Raw genomic sequence first — 13,241 nt, 5'->3', positions numbered from 1 at the left:
GTCTTTTGCTTAGGCAGAACATTCAAAATTTCTGGGTGTTTTCATTGACCAGAAATTGAATTGGAAGAAACACATTGATGATCTACTGAAATTTTTGAATTGAGCTACTTATTCCATTAGGGTGACAGCAAATTTTGGTGATAAACACGTCAGTAAATTAGCCTACTATGCCTGTTTTCATTCACTGCTTTCATATGGCATCATATTTTGTGGTAATTCATCTTTGGCCGACCGATGTGGCAGAGCGGTTCTAGGCGCTACAGTCTGGAACCGCGCGACCGCTACGGTCGCAGGTTCGAATCCTGCCTCGGGCAAGGATGTGTGTAATGTCCTTAGGTTTAAGTAGTTTTAAGTTCTAGGGGACTGATGACCTCAGAAGTTAAGTCCCATAGTGCTCAGAGCCAATTCATCATTAAGAGAAAAGTATTCGTTGCACAAAAGTTTGTAATCAGAATAATAGTAGGAGCTCAACAAGATCACCTTGCAGATATTTATTTAAGGAACTAGGGGTATTCACAGTACCTTCCCAATACTTACGAAGTTTGTCACTAACAATCCATCCCAGTTCAAAAGTAATAGCAAAGTGCATAGCTACAACAGTCGAACAAAGGATAATTTTCACTGTACTGGGTTAAGTCTGACTTTGGCACAGAAAAGATTGAATTACGCTGCCAAAAAAGTCTTTGGTCATTTACCAAATAGCATTAAAAGTCTCAAAGATAGCCAACCAGCATTTATAAACAAATTAAAAGAATTTCTGCATGACATTTCCTTCTAAACAACAGATGAATTTTTAGATATGAAGTAGCAATTGCAGACAATAAATAAATAAATGAATAAAAATATAAAGCTACGTAGTGTAAAGAAACCTTACGTTAAACTGTCTCGTTCCACATCATTACGAAATGTCATAGTCATGATCTATGGAACAAGTATTAATGTAATGTAATTCGACATAAACATCTGTACTCTGCTGTTCGCTGAGAATGATACCACATACTGTACTTCTGGTGCCATGCTGTCGGTGCAATACTATCGGATAACTTTCTCTTGCATCCACAGAATGGACATGGCGAAGATGCTTGCTTTTTTGTATTCACGCTGTAATTATTCTAGTTTCGTCTTGCGGGACAGTGTGAACAGCACGCACACGCAGAACTGAATATGTAGAGACCATTTCGAACTGAAAAAAGATAAAAAAACGCGAGTATTTTCGAATGTTACCTTCCGACACTTCTTTGGAAGTTAAGAATGAAAAATTCTAGTTGGACTGTTTCATTGCGATAAAATTTTAGATCGTCAATGTGAAGAACGACAGTGATGCAGGAACTGCTGAAAACGCTGTATATACCAGTCTTAGATTATAGGTTCAATAATAATAAATTACTGTAATCTTCAATTTAAGACAGCATTAAAGAACTTTTTCTCTTTCATTCCATCATACTTACTTTGCCATGAATGTCATTGCAAAGGCTGTTACAAACTTCTAGGACTTGTAGAGGGAAGTGAGTACATAACATTTTGAACAGGGATCCATACCCGAAATCGTACCGTTTCTGTCCTGCGATGGTTTCAGTTCAGATGTGTAACTCATTCACTTCTGCTTGAGGAAGTGACTTAGGCGTGACGCAGTACAATTATTAGGTAACAATTCGAAAGGAAACGTGAAGAAACATCGATTTATTACTTACGCACTTTTGTTTGTATTAATGCTTAAACATTACGTGTTTACATTATCCCAAAACAAAAAAGGATCCACCGTGCTGTACGTACGGAATAGTACTGATGCATTACAAAAGCGGCTTGATGTGGCAACCACCTACGTTGTTACATTGTTCCTAAGAAGCATGTTCTGATGCACACTCTCGTTGCCACCTGGTGTCTCTTCAGTTTCTAGTGCAGCGTCCAGAACTCGTGCCAGCAGATCTTCTTCTGTTTTTACAGGAGTCTCGGAGCGAGGCAGTCGTTAAGTGACATCAAGTGACCGTCTGACGCATTACGCGTCACCCTGTCTACCGCTTTGCCTACCAAGACAAGCAACTCTGAGATTTTTTTTTCCCTCTGCAGACGTGGACGCGTTACACATCTGAACTGAAACCGTGGTAGAACTGAAACGATACGTTTCCGGACATGGGTTCCTTTTCAAAATACACTCCTGGAAATTGAAATAAGAACACCGTGAATTCATTGTCCCAGGAAGGGGAAACTTTATTGACACATTCCTGGGGTCAGATACATCACATGATCACACTGACAGAACCACAAGCACATAGACACAGGCAACAGAGCATGTACAATGTCGGCACTAGTACAGTGTATATCCACCTTTCGCAGCAATGCAGGCTGCTATTCTCCCATGGAGACGATCGTAGAATGCTGGATGTAGTCCTGTGGAACGGCTTGCCATGCCATTTCCACCTGGCGCCTCAGTTGGACCAGCGTTCGTGCTGGACGTGCAGACCGCGTGAGACAACGCTTCATCCAGTCCCAAACAGGCTCAATGGGGGACAGATCCGGAGATCTTGCTGGCCAGGGTAGTTGACTTACACCTTCTAGAGCACGTTGGGTGGCACGGGATACATGCGGACGTGCATTGTCCTGTTGGAACAGCAAGTTCCCTTGCCGGTCTAGGAATGGTAGAACGATGGGTTCGATGACGGTTTGGATGTACCGTGCACTATTCAGTGTCCCCTCGACGATCACCAGTGGTGTACGGCCAGTGTAGGAGATCGCTCCCCACACCATGATGCCGGGTGTTGGCCCTGTGTGCCTCGGTCGTATGCAGTCCTGATTGTGGCGCTCACCTGCACGGCGCCAAACACGCATACGACCATCATTGGCACCAAGGCAGAAGCGACTCTCATCGCTGAAGACGACACGTCTCCATTCGTCCCTCCATTCACGCCTGTCGCGACACCACTGGAGGCGGGCTGCTTGATGTTGGGGCGTGAGCGGAAGACGGCCTAACGGTGTGCGGGACCGTAGCCCAGCTTCATGGAGACGGTTGCGAATGGTCCTCGCCGATACCCCAGGAGCAACAGTGTCCCTAATTTGCTGGGAAGTGGCGGTGCGGTCCTCTACGGCACTGCGTAGGATCCTACAGTCTTGGCGTGCATCCGTGCGTCGCTGCGGTCCGGTCCCAGGTCGACGGGCACGTGCACCTTCCGCCGACCACTGGCGACAACATCGATGTACTGTGGAGACCTCACACCCCACGTGTTGAGCAATTCGGTGGTACGTCCACCCGGCCTCCCGCATGCCCACTATACGCCCTCGCTCAAAGTCCGTCAACTGCACATACGGTTCACGTCCACGCTGTCGCGGCATGCTACCAGTGTTAAAGACTGCGATGGAGCTCCGTATGCCACGGCAAACTGGCTGACACTGACGGCGGCGGTGCACAAATGCTGCGCAGCTAGCGCCATTCGACGGCCAACACCGCGGTTCCTGGTGTGTCCGCTGTGCCGTGCGTGTGATCATTGCTTGTACAGCCCTCTCGCAGTGTCCGGAGCAAGTATGTTGGGTCTGACACACCGGTGTCAATGTGTTCTTTTTTCCATTTCCAGGAGTGTATTATGTACTCACTCCCCTCAACAAGTCCTAGAAGTTTGTAAAGGGAGTAACCGAACACCCTATGTAGTTTTAATCACTACTTATTTGTCGAAAACTGTGAAGTAACAGAAATAACTGAAGAAAATTGTTGTCAAGGAATAATTTATAAAAAAAACATATATATTTTAAAAAGGTGTATGTGAATGAAGCTGTAAAGCTTGCATTACTTTGCACACCTCTTTGTGGGGAATTTTTTTCAAAATGTGTTCGAGATCACTTTTTGAGGAAATATTCTGTAGATCTCGCCATCTAAAACTACTTAAACTCTTCAGTCCCAAATTACATTAACAGAACTTGTTCCCACCTGTATGTTGCCAGACAGTAATGGCGTGGTAAGCTTCGATAACTTTTATTCCATAATATTATGTGGCACCATGTGCTCGAGTAACTCCTTCAACCAAGCAGAGGTTCTGCAAGTTCCAAAGCGCGTAATACGAATTATTTAGAAAAACCTGTTTTACGCGCAAACTGCTGCTTCTCAGCATATCTATTCCTTTAATGAAGTTTGCTATAAATAATCACGCTTTTCGGGCAACACTTAAGTACTAAGGAAAAAGAGAATAGCTTGCACATAAACCTGAAGGCACTTACTTTGGACCAAAAAGGTAACCGTAATTCAAGAACACACATTTTCCATAAACTGCAGGAAACCATAAAAGATTAGCTGCTAGTAAAACACGTTTACAGGGCAGGCTGTCGGTCCATCAGCGAATTTCTTTGAAGAGCAGTTGACCTGTACTGAATGTTGGTGTTAAGAACACACAACGTGACTTCTACACAGTATTCGACGTAAGTGATTAGCTATAACAGCTTGGGAATTATTTTATGTGTGGTATTGTTCTGCAAAAGAAAGTGAGTTGTAATTTCTCGAGTTATTTTATATCCTTAACGACTGTTTTACTCTGAATCTGTGCAATGAACACTAAATATAAGTTCTTTTTTGTCTGTGTAAAAGAGTATTCTACGTAATCATTTCTGATATGTCACACATCCATGACAATCTCCTCACTACAGGTACATGGAACGAACAACATATCTAAATTAACATAATTCGCATATTGTGTATCATAATCACGAGGTCATTCAACTACGGATAGACTGATTCGGTGGATGAGTGGCTAGCACATTTATAGGTGTTTCGTTGATCTTCAGAGTATCACTACTTACTCGCAGTTAAAATTTTATAAATCTGTACCTCCTGTCAGCTACTTGCAGGACTTTATCTCTGTTTGGGATTGTTTGCGTCAAGAGAAGACAAGAATATCGGAAAACAAATAGTGACTATTTGAAACAAGTTCTGCTTCTGCTAGCTACACTCATACAAACGATTTCCCTCTCAATTCTCAAACATCTTTTAGTGTGCGTTGCAGTGTGGTGAACAGTGGCAGGCGAATATAAGAAAAAACTGAGCACCCACGAAAACTGAAGGAGAATAACATTTGTGGAATATTCTGTCCACGCTTTGAGGAACATAGACATACTGAAAATTGAATTACTCAGTACGTATTGATGTTCCATGATATCTATTGTATGTTTCCGGCTTTCTAGGCCATCATCATATAACCTGGAACTAATCCTGCCCACAAAACGTCAGAAACAGATGCTGTCTCGACAAAGATTGTTATTATCAAACACATGTGATCATTTTATGACTATATATACGAAAAACACAAACTGCAGTGCTTCACTTTATTACAATTACAGAATACTTATTGTTTTATACCCACATAAAACTGAAGCATTGCAATTTGTGTTTTTCGTAGATACAGTCGTAAAACTGTGACCTATGCGAGTGTGAGTCAAATGAAAACCTTAAATTTTTTTTAAAATATTATTTATTGTGCAGAAATGGTACAAAGCTGTATCACTTTTCAACATAATCTCCCCCACGCTCAATGCAAGTCCTCCAGCGCCTATAAAGTGCATAAATTCTTTTAGAAAAAAATTCTTTTGGTAGTCCACGCAACCACTCATGCACCGCATGGCGTACCTCTTCATCAGAACGGAACTTCCTTCCTCCCATTGCGTCTTTGAGTGGTCCAAACATGTATAAATTACTTGGGGCAAGGTCTGATGAGTATGGTGGATAAGGAAGACACTCAAAATGGAAGTGAACCCAGGTTTCGTCCCCAGTAATGATTCTTGCAAGGAAGCCATCACCTTCTCGTTCAAAGCGCCGAAGAAGTTCTTCACAAGCATCAACACGTCTCTCATTTCAGGAGTCAGCTGCCGTGGCACCCATCTTGCAGACACTTTGTGAAACTGGAGCACATCATGCACAAAGTGGTGTGCTGACCCATGACTTATCTGTAAACATGCTGCAGTGTCATTCAGTGTCACTCGGTGGTTTTCCTTCACTATGGCTTCAACTGCTGCAATGTTCTGTGGAGTCACAACTCGTTGTGCCTGACCTGGACGAGGAGCATCTTCCACTGAAGTCACACCATTTCCGAACTTCCTACTCCATTCGTAGACTTGCTGCTATGATAAACATACATCACCGTACTGAATCTTCATTCGTCGATGATTGTCAATAGGTTTCACACCTTCACTACGCAAAGACCGAATAACAGTGCGCTATTCTTCCCTGGTGCAAGTCGCAAGTGGGGCAACCATCTTTACACTGATACTGCGACGTTATGCGTGCATCTGCACTATGCTGCCACCTACAGGCCATTCTGCACGCTGTTTGTAGCACGCTTACCAACTTACAGGATAACGGCGCGAAATTTCGATTTCTTATTACAAATTTAAGGTTTTCATTTGACTCACCCTTGTATTTGGCAATAACAATGTTTGTACAGACAGACGCTGTTCTGATGTTGTGTGGACTGTCCGCTTACTTTTAAGTTCTCTAGTAATGGCATAAAAAGCCAAAAGATGGTTCACAACGAAATATAAAATAAATATTGAGGAACATTAATACACTGTGTATTTCATTTTTAATAGGAAGGCGAACAGCTTCTTGTGTCCTCTCAAATACCCTCTACGAACCACACCAACACCGACTCAAAGGAAGGCCTCGGCGCTTGTTCGTGACGTCACGTCAGCTACGCACGGCGAACGCCGGGTCTGCTGCAGGCAGAAACGCCTTGGCGTGCTTATCACTATAAATCTCATTTTTTGGACAAAATGTTTGGCATTGTTTTGGATTCTGCAGTTTTATTTAGATGAAAGATTTTCTTACTATCGTAAAGCTACAAATGAAGATCATAGTTCTGTATTACTGAATCCTGTCGAAACAAACGTAGATCAATATGAGAAGATGCTTTGCCCCATTGCAAGCTTCGGAAATTTTACATTCAAGTAACCATATTTACTTGATCCATTTTGTTATCGAAACTTACCCCAACCCCCTTACAATGAACTCGTTTCTTTTATTTATTTATTTATTTTCGTTTGACATCGTCACTGGAAATGTGAACTAATTTACATATGTAAACGTCCAACTGTTGCCAGTCATTAAATTACAGTCGTTTTCAACGAAAGGAATTCTAAACAGGAAACAAAATAGCTTCATACATCGAAAATACTGCTGAGCTTAAACTTTTTTAAACATGCACATTAGAAAAGATAAATATTCCCCTCTTGCAACTGAAAGGAGAAACTTTATAAGATAAAAAAAATTTTATTTGATAAAACAAGTATCTCTCTTTTGCCTCTTCTTCTGTCCCCCACCCCCTCCCCCAACGTGTACAATCGCAAGATATTTCATTAACATTCAGTGCTCCTCACCCCATAGTCAACCAAGATACCTAAAGAAGAACACCAATATGTTCACAGTTTCTTGTAAAAGCAACCCAGTACAAACGTAACTTCCTCAGATTTACAAATTAGGTAAAGAAGCACGAATTCTGTTGCTGCTGGACCATGAAGTTGTTTTTGTATGTCAATCCTTAAAACAGGTGGAAATTTAAGTTCAGGAGTACACTATTTGTTAAGAAGTGTAATGAATTGCACAATTAATTGATTGCAGAAAACTCTCAGAACAATGTCTGTTGGTCAACTACCGCCAATAGTTTCACATTTTCCTGTGTCAGAGAGAGAGACACCACCATTATGAGTATGCCTGCAACAGACCTGGCGTTCGCCGTGCCTAGCTGACTAGACGTCATGAACAAGCGCCGAGGCCTTCCTTTGAGTCGGTGTTGACCACACAAAACAAGAGAAAACTTAGAGCATTCTGATACGTGCTTGTTACAAGAAAAAATGTAGTGCGTGGGGCACTGCAAGAGTGATCGTCAATAAATGAGAAAATTAATCATTGAAGGGTGCAGCTTGGCACAAACAGGCTTCTTGAATGTCATACACTGTCCAGTGACATTAATGTCACCACCTGCAACTGCCTGAATAACTACCTTTTGCAATGCGGACCGCTACGATATGTGCAGGAAAGGAGTCAATCAGGTTTTGGAAGGAAGGTACCGACAGGGATGCGGAGCGATGTTGACCACACAAGACAAGAGAAAACTTAGAGCATTCTGATACAGTACCATGGTCAGCTGTGCAAGGTTTCTCGTTTGAGGATCCATGGTCCGAATAGTCCGATCAAGGTTGGCCTCACAGATTCTCGATTGAGTTTAAATCCGGTGAGTTTGGTGGACAGGGGAGTACGGTGAACTCAACTTGTTGCTCCTGCTCCCTCCATGTTGTTGGAGGACAAACCGAGATTCATCCGAAAAGACCACTTGTCACCACTCAATTGACGCCCGGTTGCGGAGTTGGCGTGTGACTCCAGCCTCCATCGCCGATGAATAGCAGTCAGCAGGGCTGCATGAAAGATGTGCCTGCAGACACGTTCGCTGAATGGTCGATGAGGAGACACTGTTGGTAGCCCCTTGGTTCATTCAGGCCTTCCAAGATGCTCAACAGTTGCACGTTTGTTCGCTTGTACACGTCTCTGCAATTTGGTAAGATACCCGAAGATCCCACAGGAACATCGTGAAAAGATACCAGTTTGGTGGTTGTGGAATTTTGGTGGTCCGAGGAATGCTGTCAACATTCATGAATAACAAAGACATTTTTGAGACTGTTTAGAGAAGCCGGAGTAAATTTTATCCGAGAAGCGTTTTCGGCTTTTCGTGACTACATAGTAAACAATAAATAGATGCCAGACTGAAATTTTCACAATGGAATGTAGTTATTCTTAAATTTACTGGGGCTTGAAACTGTTTGCCAAACCAGGTTTGGTATGCATAACATTGCGTTTCGCCGGCAATGTTCTTGCCTACTGAGCTGACACTTCTCACGACCCACCCTCACAGCTTCGTTTCCACCAATTTCTCTCTCCTGCCTTCCTAATTTCGCAGAAGTTCTCCTTCATACCTTGCTGGATTTCCGGAAAAAAGATATTGCGGAGAAATGGCTAGTCTCCAGTACAGTGGATAGTGGAAAGGCAAAAGTAAAAATGTGATGAGGTTATAGCCGTCCGCGGATAGCTAGCTCGGTAAGAACATTTCACAGTAAAGTCAACTGTCAAATGGTAGGAACTTTGAGTGACGAGATTATTAAACGCAAGATGCAGCAACAGCAAACGTCACACATACAGCTTGGCACGAGTTTATGCTGATTTCGGTGAGGCGAGGACAGTAGTAAAAGGCAGAAAAATATCGTGGGCTACAAAACTGCTACTGGAGTTATTCTTGTGTGTCAAGCTGAAGGGTTATGCGTGCACAGAAATCCCAGAAAAAAATGCACTGATGGAAAAAAATCCGCAGCACGGAAAAATAATTAATGTACTGAAATGAAATTTTGTGAATACAATTGTCTAGGTATCATATTTTAGTGATTAACATTGCAATTTCACGGGTTATTTTAAGCACGAGAAAAGCCATTGAAAATGTGAGATACTGGTACATTAATAACTGGCGTAACCTCCAGAATGTTGAAACCAAGCTTGCAAATACGCATGCTTTGTGTTGTGCAGGTGATGATCGCCAGTTTGCGGGATGGATTACCATGCCTGTTGCACCTGGCCGGTCAATTCCTTTTCGTGACCGCTGCCAGCAATCATGCAAGGTGGCAACATTCCTGTCTAGTCTTTCTGCAACATCGCAGAGGGAACATTCGGCTTTTCGCAGCTCTATTACACAACATCATTCAAACTCAGTGAGGTGTTGATAATGCCGTCTTCGTTGCCTTAAAGGCATTCTTGACTAGCATCAACTATTGACGCCCTATCTCAAAGGTAGCTAACACTCGCAACCGTTACAGCGTCTATTTACATCCTCGTAGTGGCGCTACCAGCGCCAGTCTCACGCGACTGGCGCGAAATTTTAATAGACATCCACACCCATCCACATCCACATTCACATGAATACTCTGCAAATCACACTTAAGTGCCTGCCAGAGGGTTCATCGAACCACCTTCACAATTCTCTATTATTCCAATCTCGTATAGCGCGCGGAATGAACGAACACCTATATGTTTCCGTACGAGCTCTGATTTCCCTTATTTTACCGTGGTGATCATTCCTCCCTATGTAAGTCGGTGTCAACAAAATATTTTCGCATTCAGAAAAGAAAGTTGGTGATTTAAATTTCGTGAGAAGATTCCGTCGCAACGAAAAACGCCTTTCGTTTAATGATGTCCATCCCAAATCCTGTATCATTTCTGTGACACTCTCGCCCATATTTCGCTATAATACAAAACGTACTGCCTTTCTTTGAACTTTTTCGATGTACTCCGTCGGTCCTATCTGGTAAGGATCCCACACCACGCAGCAGTATTCTAAAAGAGGACGGACAAGCATAGTGTAGGCAGTGTCCTTAGTAGGTCTGTTACATTTTCTAAATATCCTGCCAATAAAACGCAGTCTTTGGTTAGCCTTCCCCACAACATTTTCTGTGTGTTCCTTCCAATTTAAGTTGTTCGTAGTTGTAATACCTAGGTATTTAGTTGAATTTACGGCTTTTAGATTAGACTGATTTATGGTGTAACTGAAGTTCAACGAGTTCCTTTTAGCACTCTTGTGGATGACCTCACATTTTTCGTTTTTAAGGTCAACTGCCACTTTTCGCACCATTGCGATATTTCTTCTAAACCGTTTTGCAGTTGGTTTGGGTCTTCTGATGACTTTATTAGTCGATAAACCACAGCGTCATCGACAAACAAGACGGCTGCTCAGATTGTCTTCCAAATCGTTTATATATATAAGGAACAGCAGATGGCCTATAACACTACCTTGGGGATCGCCTGAAATCGCTTCTGTTTTACTCGATGACTTTCCGTCAATTACTACGAACTGTGACCTCTCTGACAGGAAATCACAAATCCAGTTACATAACTGAGACCATATTCCATAAGCAAGCAATTTCACTACGAGCCGCTTGTGTGGTACGGTATCAAAAGCCTTCCGGAAATCCAGAAATACGGAATCGATCTGAAATCCCTTGTCAATAGCACTCAGCACTTTATGTGAATAAAGAGCTAGTTGTGTTTCACAGGAACGATGTTTTCTAAACCCATGCTGACTGTGTGTCAATAGACCGTTTACTTAGAGGTAATTCATAATGTTCGAACACAATATATGTTCTAAAATCCTACTGCATATCGACGTTAACGATATGGGTCTGTAATTTAGTGGATTACTCGTACTACCTTTCTTGAATATTGGCATGACCTGTGCAACTTTCCAATCTTTGGGTACGGATATTTCGTCGAGCGAACGGTTGTATATGATTGTTAAGTATGGAGCTAATGCATCAGCATACTCCGAAAGGAACTTAATTGGTATACAGTCTGGACCAGAAGACTTACTTTTATTAAGTGATTTATGTTGCTTCACTACTCCGAGGACATTTACTTCTACGTTACTGATTCTCGATTCGAATTCTGGAATATTTACTTCGTCTTCTTTTGTGAAGGCATTTCGGAAGGCTGTGTTTAGTTACTCTGCTTTGGCAGCACTGTCTTCGATAGTATCTCCATTGCTATTGTGCAGAGAAGGCATTGATTGTTTCATGCCGCTAACATACTTCAGATACGACCAGAATCACTTTGGATTTTCTGCCAGGTTTTGAGACAAAATTTCGTTGTGGAAACTGTTATAAGCATCTCGCATTGTAGTCCGCGCTAAATTTCGAGCTTCTGTAAAAGATCGCCAATCTTAGGGACTTTGCGTCTGTTTAAATTTGGCACGTTTGTTTCGTTGTTTTTGCAACAGTGTTCTAACCCGTTTTGTGTACCAAGGAGGTTCCGCTCCGTAGTTTGTTAATTTATTTGGTATAAATCTCTCAATTGCTGCCGATACTATTTCTTTGAATTTTAGCCACATCTGGTCTACACTTATATTATTAATTTGGAATGAGCGGAGATTTTCTCTCATGAAGGCGTCAAGTGAATTTTTATCTGATTTTTTGAATAGGTATATTTTTCGCTTATATTTCGAGGATTTGGGGATTACAATATTTAATCTCGCTACGACAACCCTGTGTTCACTAATCCCTGAATCGGTGTTGATGCTCGTTATTAACATCATTTTTCAGATGTAGAAACATGCCTCTCGAACTTTCATTCTTGTTGCACAACTCCCCCTTGGTCTTGTAGTTTTTTCCATCAGTGTAGCCGGCCGGAGTGGCCGAGCGGTTAAAGGCGCTATAGTCTGGAACCGCACGACCGCTACGGTCGTAGGTTCGAATCCTGCCTCGGGCATGGATGTGTGTGATGTCCTTAGGTTAGTTAGGTTTAAGTAGTTCTGAGTTCTAGGGGACTTATGACCACAGCAGTTGAGTCCCATAGTGCTCAGAGCCATTTGAACCAATCCATCAGTGTAAATAAATAAAAACGCCGGAAACTTGTAGGGGCACGGCAGGGCAATGAAAGCGCTGTTGCTGCCATTCCTCAGGCAGAGCTACATGTCACTGCATCCCATTTCAGGCACTTTCTGTGAAGAGTATCTCTCCGGTTCGTTTGCCTAGGCACCAGTGTTACTTCGGTCATGCTGTGCTCGGGCGACGCTGGCTCTTCACGGATATCGATAAGACAGTGACTCGCTTACGGTGCCGTGATCTCGCACGGCGCCCTCGCGTGACTCGGAAACTCAGCCGATGACGGGCAGCGCACGGCTAGATGCGGTGCCGGCGCTTCGGAGAGCGGTCACGTGCGCCGGTGGTGTAACTGGAGCAGCGAGCGGCAGCAGACGTCCGATCGGCTGCAGCGGCGGCGGAGAGCCTGGGCTCGCCTCGCCTGCCCCCGTCTCTGCGCGGCTGACTGCATTCCGAACCGCAGAGAGGCCGCGCCGTGCCGGGAGGGGTCCCGTTAGCCGGACCTCAATACGCTCCGGTCTCCAGTCCCCAGGGCCGCTAACAGCCGCTGCTAACACCCGCCGGCCTCTCCGCAGCCGTGCATCTGCATTCGGTCTGGTTCAGCGACTCGCCGCGGGCCAGCTTTCCACCTACGATTTCGCCGACAGAGGCGCGTATCCGAGGAGGGACACGTCATAGGGTTTCATAGATGCGTTTATAGGTTGTAGAACAAAGGTGGGAATTTAAGGAGATGGGACCTGGATAAACTGAAAGAACCAGAGGTTGTACAGAATTTCAGGGAGAGCATAAGGGAACAATTGACAGGAATGGGGGAAAGAAATACGGTAGAAGAAGAATGGGTAGCTTTGAGGGATGAAGTAGCG

This window comes from Schistocerca serialis, chromosome 2, assembly GCF_023864345.2.
Source record: "Schistocerca serialis cubense isolate TAMUIC-IGC-003099 chromosome 2, iqSchSeri2.2, whole genome shotgun sequence".
NCBI classification, from domain to species: Eukaryota; Metazoa; Arthropoda; class Insecta; order Orthoptera; family Acrididae; genus Schistocerca; species Schistocerca serialis.
The sequence above is the reverse complement of the archived record's forward strand: the minus strand, read 5'-3'. Positions refer to the sequence as shown.